The 17,771-nt window shown below is 44.0% G+C and overlaps 1 long non-coding RNA gene across 1 annotated transcript; it reads left to right on the forward strand.

Moving 5' to 3' along the window:
* Nucleotides 1-1,404: 1,404 nt before the first annotated feature.
* Nucleotides 1,405-10,102, forward strand: LOC122428135. Its single transcript, XR_006265655.1, has 2 exons — nt 1,405-1,511; nt 10,045-10,102. It is a non-coding gene; the product is annotated as an uncharacterized LOC122428135 (long non-coding RNA).
* The last annotated feature ends 7,669 nt before the right edge of the window (nt 10,103-17,771 follow it).

Consider the following 17,771-nt stretch of genomic DNA (forward strand, 5'->3'; position numbering starts at 1 on the left):
CCCAGGCCCCCTGCATGGAGAGTCCAGAGTCTTAACCACTGGATCACCAGGGAAATCCTGTTAAATTATTATTAAAATCGAATACTTTCTGTATACCACATACAGGTATGTGTATGTGGAATATAGGTTTTATCACATTTAATTTTCACAGCAACACCGTAAGGAAGATGACATTAATATCTCCATGCTTCTTGTCGTTTAGTCACTAAGTCATGTCTGACCTTTTTGTGACTCCATGGACTGTAGCCCGCCAGACTCCTCTGTCCATGGAATTTCCCAGGCAAGGATACTGGAATGGGTTACCATTTCCTTCTCCAGGGGCTCTTCTCAACACAGGGATCAAACCTGTGTCTCCTATATTGCAGGCAGATTCTTTACCACTGTGCCACCTGAGAAGTCCTATTTCCATGTTACAAGTATGGAAAATAAGGTTTGGAGGTTAAATAACTTGCTCAAGGTCACAAACCTTGGAATGATGGGGTGAAGACTTGAACTCAAGTTATCCAACTCCCAAGCCTGTACTTATAACTTCTACCATCAGAATTACAATAGATCCTGAAATGGAAGGAGAAAGTTGCCTACCCTACCTCACCCCCATCTTGTAATCCCCACCTCATTCAGGAAAGCTGGGTCTGGATGCCTGTGAGTCTTTATTTCTCATCCCTATGTCTTCACAGACCTGAATATCCAAATAAAACATCAGTGAGTCAAATGCTTTGTGGAGACTGTCCAAAGCCATGTTCCTTTTGTGAAAGATCTGGGACTTTAGCTAACTAGTCCCTCACCTAGACTAAATCATCCCAAACAGAAAGCAACAACTGCCCTATCACTGAGGTTGTGCATAGCTGGGGGAGTTTGGGGAGAAGAATTTAGCTAATGTGTTTGAACAAATATTTATCGAGTTCCTAACATGTCAGGTATTATTTTAGACACTAGACATACAAATATATTCAACAGACTGCTGAACATTACTCCTTTGGTGTTGCTCAGCATTCAGTTCAGTTCAGTTGCTCATTCGTGTCTGACTCTTTGTGACCCCATGAATCGCAGCACGCCAGGCCTCCCTGTCCATCACCAACTCCTGGAGTCATGTCCAAACCCATGTCCATTGAGTCGGTGATGCCATCCAACCATCTCATCCTCTGTCGCCCCCTTCTCCTCCTGCCCTCAATCGTTCCCAGCATCAGGGTCTTTTCCAATGAGTCAGGTGGCCAAAGTATTGGAGTTTCAGCTTCAACATCAGTCCTTCCAATGAAAACCCACGACTGATCTCCTTTAGGATGGACAGGTTGGATCTCCTTGCAGTCCAAGGGACTCTCAAGAGTATTCTCCAACACCACAGTCCAAAAGCATCAATCCTTCCGTGCTCAGCTTTCTTTATAGTCCAACTCTCACATCCATACATGACTACTGGAAAAATCATAGCCTTGACTATATGGACCTTTGTTGACAAAGTAATGTCTCTGCTTTTCAGTATGCTGTCTAGGTTGGTCATACTTTCCTTTCAAGGAGTAAGCGTCTTTTAATTTCATGGCTGCAGTCACCATCTGCAGTGATTTGGGAGCCCCAAAAAACAGTCTGACACTGTTTGCCCATCTATTTGCCATGAAGTGATGGGACCAGATGCCATGATCTCAGCTTTCTGAACGTTGAGCTTTAAGCCAACTTTTTCACTCTCCTCTTTCTCTTTCATCAAGAGGCTCTTTAGTTCTTCTTCACTTTCTACCATAAGGGTGGTGTCATCTGCATATCTGAAGTTATTGATATTTCTCCTGGCAATCTTGATTCCAACTTCTGTTTCTTCCAGCCCAGTGTTTCTCATGATGTACTCTGCATAGAAGTTAAATAAGCAGGGTGACAATATACAGCCTTGACATACTCCTTTTCCTATTTGGAACCAGTCTGTTGCTCCATGTCCCGTTCTAACTGTTGCTTCCCGACCTGCATACAGGTTTCTCAAGAGGCAGGTCAGGTGGTCTGGTATTCCCATCTCCTTCAGAATTTTCCACAGTTTATTGTGATCCACACAGTCAAATGTTTTGTTGCTCAGCATATCTAAATCTAAATTCAGTATCTCATCAAACCAGAAACCTGGTAATCATCAGATTCTCTACTGCTCACCTGCCCAAGCACGCACTGACTGCCCCTGAATACATATACGGTCCCACTATTTTAATCACTTGGAGCCTCCCAGCTGACTGATGGCAAGAAATTCAGTCTTTAAAGAGTTATCTTCCACTCTACTTCCTTGTTATCTCCCCTACCAAGTATTTCTGGGAATCTTAAGGGCTGCCACCACATTCCATAAATCAGTTCTGACTCCTGCATATTGCAGTGATTATCAGCTACACACCACAGTCTTGGGACTCAAGAGTTTTGCAGGAATGATCTTCTGAGTGGCTGGAACAGAATTGGAGCTCAGAGTCTTGGCTTTGCTGAAGAGAGCAGTCTTTGTGTTAAGCTAAACTAGAAAGGTCACAGAGTTCTTGAGCATCACATCGCTTCACTATTCAATTATAGCCCTTTCCTCCCAGAAGATAGCTGTTAGAAAGATATCCAAGCTGGGCTTGTCCTAGAGCCACTACCCAGCCTCAGAGAGAACAATGAATACACAGACAAACGTGTATGCATGCACTGAGGGTAAGCACTGAACAGATTGATCTGAAATTGATCTGTGGAACTCTTGACTTACTGATTCTGTTCCCTAAATATCCATTTACTCCTCTCTCCATCTCTACCACCACCATCATATGAGTCCAGAGCACCACCATCTCTTGTTTGGACTTGTGGAATTGCCTCCAAACTAGATGACCTAGTCCACTCTGGCTCTTCCAATCTGTTCTCCATCAACCACCAGAGTCACCTCACTTTAAAATCAAATCTGATCGTGCACTACATTTGCATGAAATGCTTCAGGGGATTTCATTGCACTTAGGACAAAATTTAAAATCCTATTGTCTTACTCCAATAAAAATTTTTTTAAAGAAATTATTTTCAAAGACTTTAAAGCCCTTTGGAAATATCTATTAATATATAACTGATATGCAATTGAAAATTATTATTCAACAAAGGTAACTGAAGAACTCACTCTGTTGAATTTGAAATAAAATCACATTGAAAAATTAAATAAAATAAAACCCCATTGTCTTATTTTGTTCCCCCTAAAACAGACCCTGAGACATGGGCTTGGGTGCAGGAGATAATCTCAAGGAACAAAAGTAAAGTAGGGTATGGGGGAAATTCACAAGAAATAGAAAAGTTCTAGACTTATTTCCTGTTGCCCTCATTAGGTAGCAGCAACCTAGCTCCTTTCTTTGTATGCTGGTCTACTAGCATGAAGAACCCAAAATGACTAGCTGTAAATCTTTGTTTTAGGTTCAGTGGAATCCTTACTGTTTCCTCTTTTGGACCAGAAGGCCTCTAGTCCCACAGAGCCTTTAGATTCTAGACAGGAACCACAGGTTTCCTCAAGTTGGTCCCTGAAAGAGGTGGTGACAGGGCCCAATCCCACTCTTACCCCTTGGTTCCCAAGGTCATGTCTTCTAGCTTTTGCAAGACATCACTTAATGGCCATTCGTGTAATATATATACAGTATCCTGGAAAACAGAATCTTAACCTTGCAGGGTGCTATATTTCAAGCTGCCACATTGCTGAGTTTTTGAGGGGCTAGTACAGCATTCTATCAGCCAGCATCTTCCAGGTGATATGATATACAATAGGACCAATGAATCCCAATGTCAAGTATCCATTGTCATACCTCTTTTGCTATACAGTGGGTCCCCTGGTCTGAGATGAGGTTATATGGAATCCCATGTCAGTAAATCAAGTACTCTGTAAGCCTTTGGACAGTGACACTGGAATAGGAACTACAGGCAGGGACGACAAACTCATATCCAGAGTATTTGTCATTCTCAGTAAGGACAATTTGCTGCCCCTTGCATGGGGGAAATTATCATCAAGTGGTGAGTCATTCACTGCAAGGACCAGTATCATACTGAGGGTTCTGAGGGTGCTGTTTTCTTCTGCTGACAGGTCATTACACTTAGCAGCTGCATTAGCTATATCAACCTTGGTGAGAGGTAGTCTACGTGGTTATACCTATGCATAGCACCCATCCCTGCTACATGCTACTCTGTACATGGCCCCTTTGTACATGTGTGGGATGGCTGAGGACAGAGGTTGGATGTCAAAAACATCCAATATTTGGAAGGGTTTTGTTTTTTTCAAATAGTAAATTAAAGTTTCTTTCATTAACAGAGACCTTAGGGCAAAAGGGTTGTATTTGGGAACTAGCATACCGATGAGAAGCACTGATGACAAGCCTGCTATAAATACGCTAATGTGCTCTAAGTAGAGTGAGCATGGGATCCTGAGAGTGGCCATCTAGGTAGAAGCCTCTCTCTGCTCCCTCCTGGGTTTACAGCAATTCAACCTGCCTGCTGGTAGTAACTGCCTCCACACCACATTGACCAGAGCTATGAGCTCATCCTGCCAAAAACATTACAAGGAAGTATCGGTCGCTTTAGGAGTCTTTTGTCCCCTAGTTGTTTAATGCCTTTTATACAACAGGTGCTCTTTGGTGAGCATCCATGTGAGACGCAAAATTCTGAAAACATGGAGCCCATTCCCATAAGGCCATCTACATCCCTTATTCCCAGACTTCTCATCTCTAGTCATTCAACCTTGCTTCTTCCAGACCCTCAGTCAATCATCCAAGTAATTCATCACTACCCCATAGCCTTGAATATGCTCACTTCAGACCACATCACTGTCCATAAAAAGTTGACAACCCAACTGGACAGCTTGAAGCTCTACCAAGTAAAAGATTTTCTCTCAACTCTGTCCTTTAGGACCACCAACAAATTCAGCTGGTCCATCTGGGAAACAACTCAGGATTTTTCCATCTTCATGAGTTTGTCACGGGATCTCTTCACAAGGTGGCAGATATAGGCCAAGGGGAAGGTGTTGGCTCAGCAAAGACAGATGACATGGGAGGATAATGCACCTGTGTACTTACTGGTGCACCCTTGACCTGTTCAAGTCTGGCTCAGATGTACCATTTCCACCGTACATTGGATTACTGACACAGCTACCCATCTTTATGACTCAGTTCTTATAATATCTAGCTCATGATGGGCAGCTCTGCCCATAGGGTCCCTTGATCATCCATGGTCAGGTTCTCCATCTCTCCTAAGGCCCAGCAACATTCCAAGATCTGGTTTTCAAGCACAAAGTAGTTTCTGCTATAGAAGACATGGCCTTCCTCCATAATTCTCCTAATAGGGCTTGCCAGACTCTCTACCATGAATCCCTCCAACCACATTGTAATTATCAGGTTACATGGCCCAAACAGTAGGGAAGATTACACTGTAGCTCAGACTTGAACCCTCTTCTGATCTAGGACCCATTCAAAACTGGCAACCTTCTGAGCCCCTCAATAGATGGGTTAGAACATTATTTTCAAGTGTGGTAGACCTTTCCTCAAAATTCCAAAGAGGCCCACTGAGCACTGTACCTCTTTCTCAGTGGTGGGAGATTCAAGGAGCAACACCTCTAAAATCTTCACCAATGTGTCTTTGCAGGGCTTACCTCCCATCTCCTGACATTCTTCTCTCTTACTAAGGTGCCCAGAGTACTTGCCCCTCCTATTAATTGGGTTTGATGAGAATGATGCCACCAGTGCAGGGGATGAGCATGACGTTTTTGAAACGTCAAGAAAATCAAGGTCCTTTTAGCTGATATTGTGACAGAAAGTGAGAAAATTAACATAGCCTTGAGGCAAGACAATGAATATATATTTTTCTGTCCTTCCCATGTGAATACAAACTGCTTCTAATCCTTTTTCCTGATGTGAATTGAAAAGATCAAATGCCACGTCATAAATGCTGGAGGCTACGTTGATTTGTTCTAGGAAAGATAGCATTTCTAGCACAGAAGCTACAACTGGGGCCCCCACTGCCACCAGCCACGACTAGTCTGGGCTTTTCAGGGGCCACATCAATGAACTGAACGGGAATCTAATGGGGAAAATCAACCTTGAATCCTTACATCTTTGATAGCAGTACTGATTTCGATAATGCCACCAAAGATTTGGTGGTGTTTAAATTTTAGCATCTTGGCCAAGGAGTTGGAGGGTACTTTTTTTTTAATTTATTTTTAATCGAAGGATAATTGCTTTACAATACTGATTTCACTTCTTCCATACATCAACATGATTTAGCCATAGGTGTCCATATGTCCCCTCCCTCGTGAATCTCCCTCTCATCGCCCACTCTTTCTCACCCTCTCTAGGTTGTTACAGAGCACCAGTTTCAGTTCCCTGAGTCATATAGTAACTTTCATTGCTATCTGTTTTACATATGGCAGTGTATACGCTTCACGGAATAAGTATATGTATATATATAATAAGGAGAGTATAAGCTACTCTCTCTGTTTGTCTCACCCTCTCCTTCCCCACCCTCCATCATGGAAAGCACTTTTAAAGGCTTCCACGTGGACTTCTGTTCATAATGTTCTGAAATTATACACTATAATATAAATTTATGTTACATTAAATTTACATTCAGAAACCAGGAAAATGAACAAAGAGCAACTTCGTATTGCCCTAACTCTAATAGGAAAGGCAGAGGAACCAGAGGTCAATTGCCAACATCCACTGGATCATAGAAAAAGCAAGAGAATTCCAGAAAAACATCGACTTCTGCTTCATTGACTATGCTAAAGCGTTCGACTGTGTGGAGCACAACAAACTGTGGAAAATTCTTCAAGAGATGGGAATACCAGACCACCTGACTTGCCTCCTGAGAAACCTGTATGCAGGTCAGGAAGCAACAGTTAGAACCAGACATGGAACAACAGACTGGTTCCAAATTGGGAAAGGAGTATGTCAAGGCTGTATGTTGTCAGCCTGCTTATTTAACTTATATGCAGAGTACATCATGTGACATGCCAGGCTGGATGAAGCACAAGCTGAAATCAAGATTGCCAGGAGAAATATCAATGACCTCAGATATACAGGCGACACCACCCTTATGGCAGAAAGTAAAGAGGAACAAAAGAGCCTCTTGATGAAAGTGAAAGAGGAGAGTGAAAAACCTGGCTTAAAACTCAGTATTCAAAAAACTAAGATCATGGCAGCCAGTTCCATCACTTCATGGCAAATAGATGGGGAAAAAGTGGAAACAGTGAGGGACTTTATTTTCTTGGGTTCCAAAATCACTGCAGACTGTGACTGAAGCCATGAAATTAAAAGACACTTGCTTCTCAGAAAAAAAGCTATGACCAACATAGACAGCGTATCAGAAAGCAGAGACATTACTTTGCCAACAAAGGTCCATCTAGTCAAAGCTATGGTTTTTTCAGTAGGCATGTATGGATGTGAGAGTTGGACCATAAAAAAGGCTGAGTACCAAACAACTGATGCTTTAGAACTGTGGTGTTGGAGAAGACTCTTGAGAGTCCCTTGGACTGCAAGGAGATCAAACCAGTCAATCCTAAGGGAGATCAATCCTGAATATTCATTGGAAGGACTGATGCTGAAGCTGAAGCTCCAATACTTTGGCCACCTGATGCAAAGAGCCAACTTATTAGAAAAGACCCTGATGCTGAGAAAGACTGAAAGCAGGAAGAGAATGGGATGACGTAGGATGAGATGGTTGGATGGCATCACTGACTCAATGGACATGAGTTTGAGCAACCTCTGGGAAATGGTAAAAGACAGGGAAACCTGGAGTGCTGCAGTTCATGGGGTCACAAATAGTCCGACAAGACTGAGCAACTGAACAACAACAACAAACTCTAATATGGGCTTCCCAGGTAGCTCAGTGGTAAAGAATCTGCCTGCAACGCAGGAGATGCAAGTTTGATCCCTGGGTCAAGAAGATCCCCTGGAGAAGGAAATGGCAATCCACTCCAGTATTCTTGCCTGGGAAATCCCATGGACAGAGGAGCCTAACGGGCTACAGTCCATGGGGTCACAAAAAAAGAGGCGGATATGACTTAGTGAAAAAACAACAACAACAAAACTCTAATATGGTTGCCATTGCAGCCTTTGGGTTCTCAACTCAGACTTTAAGTTAAGTGGCCCTCAAAAGAGCTTATGTTTTTCCTTTCTCCCAATGCTATTCTGATAAGTAGCTGTAGGTCTCTTTAGACGAAGAGTGGAAAAATGTTTATTGTATACACTCGAAGTGATGTTGCAGGGAGTTTTCTCAAGGGCCATTGACCTCTCCCTCCATCAGTGAATTCTGAACAATGACTCAGATCTGAAAAATGGGAAAAGATTCATGAGTTTCTATTGGAAAGGCTTCCATAAGCCTTTTGTTCACCTGCTCTTGATCTTTTTTTTTCTTTTGGTTACATAAGTCAAGTGATACACTTGTTGGCTGCCCATATATTAATGTCTAGCCTGTGGGAACATGGTCTATTAGCTGTCAGCACAGACCCTTTAGGGTCAAAGCCCCTAGCAACTTTGCTACTTGTGATAAACAAATCCACCTTTCCTCTGTCAGTTATCTGCTGGTATGTGGCTTCTGCTATTCCAAAATACTATCATCCCCATTGTCATCAAGGAGCCCAGTTGCATGGCAGTGTGTCTTACCATTAACCTTCACCTTTAGAAGATAACCACCACTGAGATCCTCACTGATGCTATATACTCCTCACTAGCTCATTCCTTCTTACTTTAGTGTAGGGAGTATTCTCTGGATAGAGTATCCCTCATAACTCAGTCAGAAAAAAATCTGCCTGCAATGCAGGAGACCCAGGTTCGAGCCCTGGGTTGGAAAGATCCCCTGGAGAAGGAAATGGCAATCCACTCCAGCATTCTTGCCTGGGAAATCCCATTGACAGAGGAGCCTGCTGGGCTACAGTCCATGGGGTCGCAAGAGTCAGACACAACTGAGCAACAAAACCATCAACCATCCATTCTCTGGATCTTTCCATAGGACAGACAGCTGACCATATAGTCTTGTGCCACATCCCTAAACCCTCTGACCATTTTCTCAGTGTGCTTCCAAGGCAATTACACTATCTCCACCCTGTTTACTACAGCCCACTATAGTATCAAGGTTTATGGAGATATCCCTTCACTATATTACATCTGGTTCAAAATGTCCTTGCCAGATATTAAATTCTTTTGTTTGCTCATCAACATTTCAAAACCTTTCACTGGTGTTTACCTTTCTCCAAAAAAATAAATAAATAATAAGATTTTTGAATCAAAGGAAAAGGAAGAGATGGAAGAAGAAAAAATGAAAAAAGAACAAAGAGGAGGAGAAAGAAGAAGATCATTTGTAAAAGACGCTACTGTGCTACCTGTAGCCTACAAATAATCTACCTGGGAGACTTCAGAAGATATTTCTGGTTTGTCAGATTCAAGGCCAAGAAGGTATAGACTATCTAAGAAAGTATTCCGTATCTCGAGTCTGGAAGATGAATTCTACACCTGACTTGGGCACTCACTGGTCCTTAGTTTTGTCTAACTACTGGGTTGGAATTTTTGCATCTTACTGCTGTTCAGTCACTAAGTCAGGTCAGACTCTTTGCGACCCGATGAACTGCAGCACGTCAGGCTTCCCTGTCCTTTACTGTCTCCTGGAGTTGACTCAAACTCACGTCCATTGAGTCGATAATGCTGTTCAACCATCTCATTCTCTGTCACCTCTTTCTCTTCCTGCCCTCAGTCTTTCCCAGCATCAGGGTTTTTTCCCAAGGAGTCAGTTCTTCAAATCAGGTGGCCAAAGTACTGGAGCTTCAGCTTCAGCATCAATCCTTCCAATGAATACTCAGGGTTGATTTCAGGGTTGATTTAGGATAAACTGGTTTGATCTCCTTGCTCTCCAAGGGACTCTCCAGAGTCTTCTACAACACCACAGCTCAAAAGCATCAGTTTTTCAGCACTCAACCTTCTTTATGGTCCAACTCTCACATCGATACATGACTACTGGAAAAACCATAGCTTTGACTAGATGGATCTTTATCAACAAAATGATATCTCTGCTTTTTAATGTTGTCTATGTTGGTTATAGCTTTTTATCCAAGAGGCAAGTATCTTTTAATTTCATGGCTGCATTCACAGTCTGCAGTGATTTTGGAGCCCAAGAAAATAAAGCTTCCCACTATTTCCATTTTTTCCCCATCTATTTGTCATGAAGTGATGGAACTGGATGCCATGATCTTCATTTTTTGAATGTTGAGCTTTTAAGCCAGCTTTTTCACTCTCCTCTTTGAGCCTCATCAAGAGGACTCTTTATTTCCTCTTTGCTTTCTGCCATTAGAGCAGTATCATCTGCATATCTGAGGTTGCAAATATTTATCCTGGCAATCTTGATTCCAGCTTGTGATTTATCCAGCATCTTGAGGTAACTTCTATTTACCAGGTCACATAAGCCAGAAGTAAGAACGAGAGTAAACAATAGCCCAAAAGAGCAAGAGATGGATGTGCCATCAATGGTGTCAATGCCACCATCAGTATTGCTATCACTACACCACCATCGGCACCATTCAGTCATTCATGCAGCAAACATCTATTGCCTGGGCTGGGATATAAGAGTAACAAGGAAGTCATAGCCTCTGCTCTCCTAGAGCTTACATTCTAGTGGAAAAAATAAGCTAGTATCACACAGTCAAATAAATTGGTGTATAAGGATAAACTGACATAGATATTCTGAAATAAAGCAAATCATTCTATGAGAGCCAATAAAGAATGAGTTGGCTTAAATGTTTCTCTGAAAAATGCAAATCAAAACCACAACAATGTACCATGTCCCATTGGTCAGAATGACTATCATCAAAAAGTCTACAAATAACAAATGCTGGAGAGGATATGGAGGAAAAGGAACCCTCCCTCTTGGTGGGAGTGTAAATTGATGCAATCACTATGGAGAGCAGTATGGGGGTTCCTTACAAAACTAAAAATAGAGTTTCCATATGATCCAGCAATCCCACTCCTGGGCGTATATCTAGACAAACTGTAATTTGAAAAGATACAAAAGTGGAAGTCGTTCAGTCGTGTCCAACTCTCTGTGACTCCATGGACTATACAGTCCCTGGAATTCTCCAGGCCAGAACACTGGAGTGGGTAGCCTTTCCTTTCTCCAGGCGATCTTCCTGACCCAGGGATCAAACCCAAGCCTTCCACATTGCAGGCGGATTCTTTAGCAGCTGAGCCACAAGGGAAGCCTGAAAAGATACATGCACCCCTATATTCATAGTAGCATGATGTATAATAGCCAAGACATGGAACCAACCTAAATGTCCATCAACAGATGAATAGAAAAAGAAGATATGGTATATATATATATATACACAATGGACTATTACTCAGCCATTAAAAAGGATGAAATAATGCCATTTGCAGCTACATAGATGAATCTAGAGATGATCATATTAAGTCAAGTAAATCAGAAAGAGAAAAACAAATACCATATGTTATCACTTGTATGCTGAGACTAAAATATGATAAAAACAAACAGACATAGAGAACAGACTTGTAGTAGCCAGAGGGTTGGGAGAGCTGGATTGGGTGTTTGAGATTAGCAGATGCAAACTAGTATATTTAGGATGGATAAACAACAGGGTCCTACTGCGTAGTACAGGGAACTATATACAATATCCTGTGATAAACCGTAATGAAAAAGAATACATGTATGTGTAAGTGAATCGCTTTGCTATACACCAGAAACTAACACAACATTCTAAATCAACTATACTTCAATTTTAAAATGCTTCTCTGAGGACACAACACTTGAGCTGACATCTGAAACATGAGTGGGAGTTAACCAGGCAAAAAAGAGAGGGTGGAAGAAGAACATTCCAAGCAGATGGTAGAGCAGGTGCCAAGGCTCTGCGATGGGGGGAGGGGGACATGAAAGTGTCAGTGGAAGTGAAAGGCTAGTGTGGAAGGATCACAGAGGCCAAGGGAGAGGATGTCATGAAATAAGGCTAAGGCTGGAGAAGTAGGCAAGGGCCAGGTCCTGTGGACCTAAAGGCCTCGTTAAAGATTTTGGTAAAACATGGGAAGTCAGTGAAAGAGGAATTGGGTGTTTGGAAAAGATCACTTTGGCTGTGCTGTAGATCGTGGACTGGAAGCAGCAAGAGAAGCAAAAATACAAGTGAGGAGCCCTTCCCAGTAAGCCAGGCATGAGCCGATGGAGGCTTACACTGTGGGTGTAAAATCAACAGGACTTGGGTGATGGGTGGATAATGGGCTAAGAGCAGCTGCTGCTGACATCTTGTGCTCTCAGCATCTCATGAAATTTGCAAGGTTCTTTTGGTTTTGAACAATGGAATCTCATTTTACATAGGGGTTAGATTTTGAAGTCTGTGCATAAGATAAGAATTGCATAGAGTCAAAAGTCACTTTGAAAAACTCTTAAGCCATTCACAAAGTCCAGTGTCTATGGGTTTGTTTACAGAACCACCAACAGGAATTTTTAGGCATCCCAAAGTTAGAGAGCCATTGAACTAGAATAAAGACAGACAATAAAGAACAGCCCATATGCAAATGTACGGGCATTCAAATCACTCTGCCTTTAAAACAACTATGCAAAGCCTTAGCAGCAAATGAAGGGATGGGATAGCGGTGGAGGGAGAGGGGAAATCTGTGTATGGAGAAGGGAAAGGGATAGGAATCTTTAAAATGCTCCCACTTTTCTGAACCATTCAGCATTAATATGAAGCCTTTATAACTCTGACACATACTGATGAATTCCTTTCTTATATTAGCTGGCCTGTGTATAGGATTCCCACTCCAGCATCTATTCCAACGTCTGTTCCTCGTTCCCTGAAGGTGAGTTCTTTCCCAAGAGCCCTGCCCCCATTCCACACCAGATCTACCCAAAACGAGGTATAATAGATATAAGATGAGCTGAGCTAGCTTGAGTCAAGCAGATCCCTTGTGTCAGTCAGGATACTGTGATAAACAGTCCCTTCGTGGTAGCAGTTGCACACAGCAAAGCTGACTTCTTACTTGTGCCACTTGCACATCACGGGTTGATTGGGGCTCCGCTCCGTGGCTCCTCACCCAACTGAATGAAGCAGACATCAGTTCCAACACTGCCAGTCACCAGAGCAGAAGGAAAGAACCCCGGAGAGGGCCCCACGCAGCAATTAAATGCCCAGACATGACATGAGTCACTTTCACTCACAACTCATTGGCCAAAATTAATCACCAGGCTGCACCCAACCACAAGAGGGCCAAGAAGTGCAATCCTTCCATGTGTTCAGCAGGTGCGTAGCCAGAAATATTTGACAAACAACGCTAATGACTTCCACATGCTCTAAACGTACAATGACAAGAAAGAGGAGAGATGAGCATTAATTATTAAGTCTGTGTTTGGATCCTGGGCCCTGTGCAACCATGTGGATGAATAAAATGTGCCCCACTCATGCCCCAGGGGGTGAGTCTCTGCCCAGAAATAGACGCTCAGACACATTTGGATCTGTTATCTTGGAAATTAAAGAGATGTTCCAATAGAGGCAGCTGACAGCCTAAGGCTTGGCTCTTACCTCTCTACCCCTTCCCCAGGCTCTCCAGGGACCTAATACAGCCTGAGGCACTCTGTTACCAAAAATCTTTGACAGTTCCTGGAAGTGCCTAGGCTGGGAGTAGTGAATATACAGCTAAATCCCTGCCCTCAAGGAGCTCCCAGTATAATGACTGTTAATATGCTGTGGTTGATAGTTTCCAAACATGGTCATCAACTACTCCCTTTCAAACCTAGACACAAATAATGCTCTTCCCCAACATTAGGTGAAACCTATTTCCCTTCACCTTGAATCCGGCTGGCTAGTGACTTGTTTTGACCAATAGAATGCAGCAGACATGTGGTCCTAAACCTTCTAAGTCCAAGTCTTACGAGGAATGGTCGCTTCAGTTCTTCCTGCTTGAAGTCCAGCTGCCATATTGTAAGGAAGCTAAAGTTAGACTACTAAATGATTAGCGGCCAGAAGGAGAGAGGCCCTAGAGAGTGAGTGGTCATCTTGGACAGTCCAGTCACAGCGGGGCTCCCAGCTGAGTGCAGCCACACAAGTGACCTAAACTTCACCAGATGGAGCAGAACTCTCCCATCCAGGCCAGTCACGAGGAGAAAAGTCAATCGTTATTTGTAGCCACTAAGTTTGGGGTCGGTTTGTTATACACCAATAGGTAGGTGAAAAACACAATATCAGATGTTTGTGCACGGTTCTAAAGGAGCCTAGAGGAAAAGAATCTGAGAATACCTTTAGAGGTGTTTTAGACTGAGTTCTCTGGGAACAGACATTGAAACAGAGTTGTATGAGGTTAAAGGAGGAACAGAGAAATGCTCTGGCAAGATAAACCCATATAAAGTACAAAAGCTAGCAACCGGCCAGCAATGTGGTTGCATCTTTGTACCCTCTCCTCAGCCAGCGTTGGCCAGGGGCTGGCCCTGGCAGGGGCCATAACCTTAGGCAAGGGGGCCCTCTTGCTGAGAAGAGTAGCTAAGAAGAGTTCCCACGGAAGGAAGCAACTGTAAGTCCTCAGAGCAAGTGTTCTCAGGAGTTTCGGACAGAGGTGCCAACACTGAAGAGGGGAGCTGGGAGGAGAAAACTGTATCTTCCAAAAGAGGTGATCCAATGGCACTTGTGTGAGGGTAGGGAAGTGTCTGGCAATGTGAGGAAAGAAAGTTTCCAAGCAAAGGAAACAGCAAAGCCAAAGGTTCAGAGATGGGAACATGCATGGCAGCTACAAAAGGAAGACTACATAAAAGAGGAGGTAAGAGATGACGCAACACGGAGACCAAAAATGTGGACTTCCTCCAGAGGCAATGAAGAGCTACTGAGGAGACCTAAGCATGGCAGAGACAAGATGAGATGTGTTTTAGAAAGATTCCTCTGTTGGCAACATGGCAGGGGGCCCATCAGAGTAGAGACTGGAGGCGGAGGGCCTGCCAATGATGCAGGAGAGAAATGAAGTTCAACGCCCAGCTCCTGCTAGTGTAGCCTGGCCTAGTCTGAAATGACACCTTCCCTTAGCAGGTGAGTTCTGTTGGGTTCCAGAAGGGGATGGGGAGTAGAACTTGGGGATAAGGGGCGGGGTGTTGCATGACGCTTGACTTCTTGCAGGGTAGAAGCCTCTGCGTCATCTTCAAGCATGGACAGCTGTAGCCTCATGTGGGAAGGCAAAGGACACTTGGTTGCCTCAGAGGGTTCAGCGTGACCTGGGATTTGGAGGCATTCAAGTGCATCCGCCCGGATGTCCCTGTCCCAGGTGTGAGAACCCAACCTCCTCCCAATCAAAGCCCTGACCAATCAAGGCATAGCCAACTTGCTATGTTGAGAATTTAACTTTCTCTGGAAATCTTCCACTCTCATAATTAAACCCTGGGTCAAACTTCAGTGTTTTCTGCCCTCCAGCTGCAGAAGAAAGTCTGTTTATCAGATGGCAAGGAGGTCCTCTGGCTTTTGCATTTCACCTCGAATTGGTGATGAATCACCCTCAGCCTTTCATTGTCTTTTTCCAAGGCACTGAAAGCCCCCAGCAACAATTATCTAATTCGTGGTCTTTACCATTTGAAAAGACCCTGATGCTGGGAAAGATTGAAGGTGGGAGGAGAAGGGGATGACAGAAGATGAGATGGTTGAATGGCATCACCGACTCAATGGACAAGAGTTTGCGTAAACTCCGGGAGTTGGTGATAGACAGGGAGGCCTGGTGTGGTGCAGTCCATGGAGTCGCAAAGAGTCGGACACGACTGAGCGACTGAACTGACTGAACTGTGGTCTTTATCACTATGATTTCCTCTGAGCCTCTCAAATATTTGGGATACTACTCCCACCAGTGTGTTCCCTTCCAACAGCACCTGTCCCAGTTCACCACTAGGAAAAGTTTGAACAATTGCACGACCGAAACATGTCAGATGTTATTACTACTTCCACCCGCCACCAGTCATGGGTTCTCATTACCAACTGGCCAGTGAGTGATACAACTCCAAACTCCCACTTGAGAGTCTGTTTCCTAGGAACCACTCCTAGCACCAACTGTCGTAGGAGGTCAGGTTTCCTAGAAACGGACCTGGAATGGAGATGTGCATGCAGAGGGGCTTATTGGACAGTGATCCCAACACCTACATCTGTGAAAGAGGAAGGGCAGCAGGACTGGGCAGAGGAAGAAGATGAACTCTGATGCATTTGTAACAGTGACCACAGTCAAATCCATGGTAATCTCTAGAGCTGGTATAACCCTTTAGAGACATCCCCAAATAAAGCAAGAATAATCATTCAGTCATTGAATTCAACGGCTTCCCTGGTGGCTCAGTGACAAAGAACCCAACTGCCAATGCAGGAGACGTGGGTTCAATCCCTGGGTCAGGAAGATCTCCTGGAGAAGGCAATGGCAACCCACTCCAGTATTCTTGCCTGGGAAATCCCATGGACAGAGGAGCCTGGGTCCGCTACAGTCTTTGGGGTCGAAAGAGTTGGACACAACTTAGCGACTAAATAACAGCACCAGCAATGGAGAGCGGGAAGCAAGTTTATTGAAGGGAGTGAAGAGGGAGGAGCCCATGCAGGAGGCAAAGAGTGAGCAGAAGGTGGGGAAGGAAAGATGATGGTTTTGACCTATTCAGACCCCACTAATGCCTGGCTTCCTATGTGGGCCTAATACCTAGGACGAATGATCCTTTAGGAATATAAGTCTTTGAGTATGGCTTGCATTATCTCCATACAAACGTTATATGGACACATATACACACTGAGGTTTTGCAGAGGCAGAGACTCCAACCACTGACTTGTGAGCAGAGCTTGACACCCATTAGCCAAGCCTGAACATCAGACTTGCAGAAACAGAGTGCACCTCTCCTTGTACACCTGGAAGGTCAAGCCACCCCAGCTGGAGTCTTGGCTTTGTCTTCAAGTCTGATCCGAATCTTGGCAGCAACCCAAAACAAAGAGAGCCCAAGGCACGAACAGCATCATCAACAAGAGTTGACATTTATTGATTGCCAGCCTTGTTCCAGGTGTCTGCTAAGTGCTTTACAAACATTAGCTCATTTCATCCCTCTCCAAATCCTGTGAGGTGGGGCATTTCTGTTATCCCATTTCACAGATGGAGAATCAAAGACTCCAAGAAGTTAGACAATTTGCCCATGGCTGCATACCTAGTTGGCAGCAGAACCTCAATGGTGACCAGGTTAGAACCTTGATGTCTTTGAGAGAAGCAGGACATGGAGAATGGCTCATTCAGCAAATATTTAGGAAGAGCCCGCTGTGGGCCAAAACTGTTAAAAGCACTTAAGAAACCCCAGGGAGCTATGCCAACAGAGATCCTTTCCCCTCTGGGCCTCGTTTTCCAGCAAAAGACATAGATACAGATGACAACTATAGTACTATTACACTTACTCATTTGTGCATGCTGAAAGGTGAGGTGCGTGTTTCAGGATGGCTCCCAGATCCCCCACTTCTGAACTGAGGCACTCACTTCCCCAGCTGCCAGGAGTACTGGTAACCGAGGACATTCTGCTGAGGCCTCCTCCTCCAGACGAGCCCTTAGAGAAAGCTGCTCTCCTCCCTGGGGGCAGCCCACATCCCACATTTGGTCCATAAGTGGTCATAAAGTCCCCCGTATCCTTGCCTCAATGCTAGGCAACTCTGGAGTCAGTCCAGCTCCACATGGGATCAGCTGGGCCTTAGTGACAATCCAGCTCTTCTCTCTGCCCAGTTCTACTTCCTCACTCCCTAGAGGTCTTGATCTGAGAGCTCCCCCAAGAAACATCTTACAAGCAAAACTATATGAAAGTCTGTTTCCTGG

Source organism: Cervus canadensis, chromosome 2, assembly GCF_019320065.1.
Source record: "Cervus canadensis isolate Bull #8, Minnesota chromosome 2, ASM1932006v1, whole genome shotgun sequence".
Lineage (NCBI taxonomy): Eukaryota > Metazoa > Chordata > Mammalia > Artiodactyla > Cervidae > Cervus > Cervus canadensis.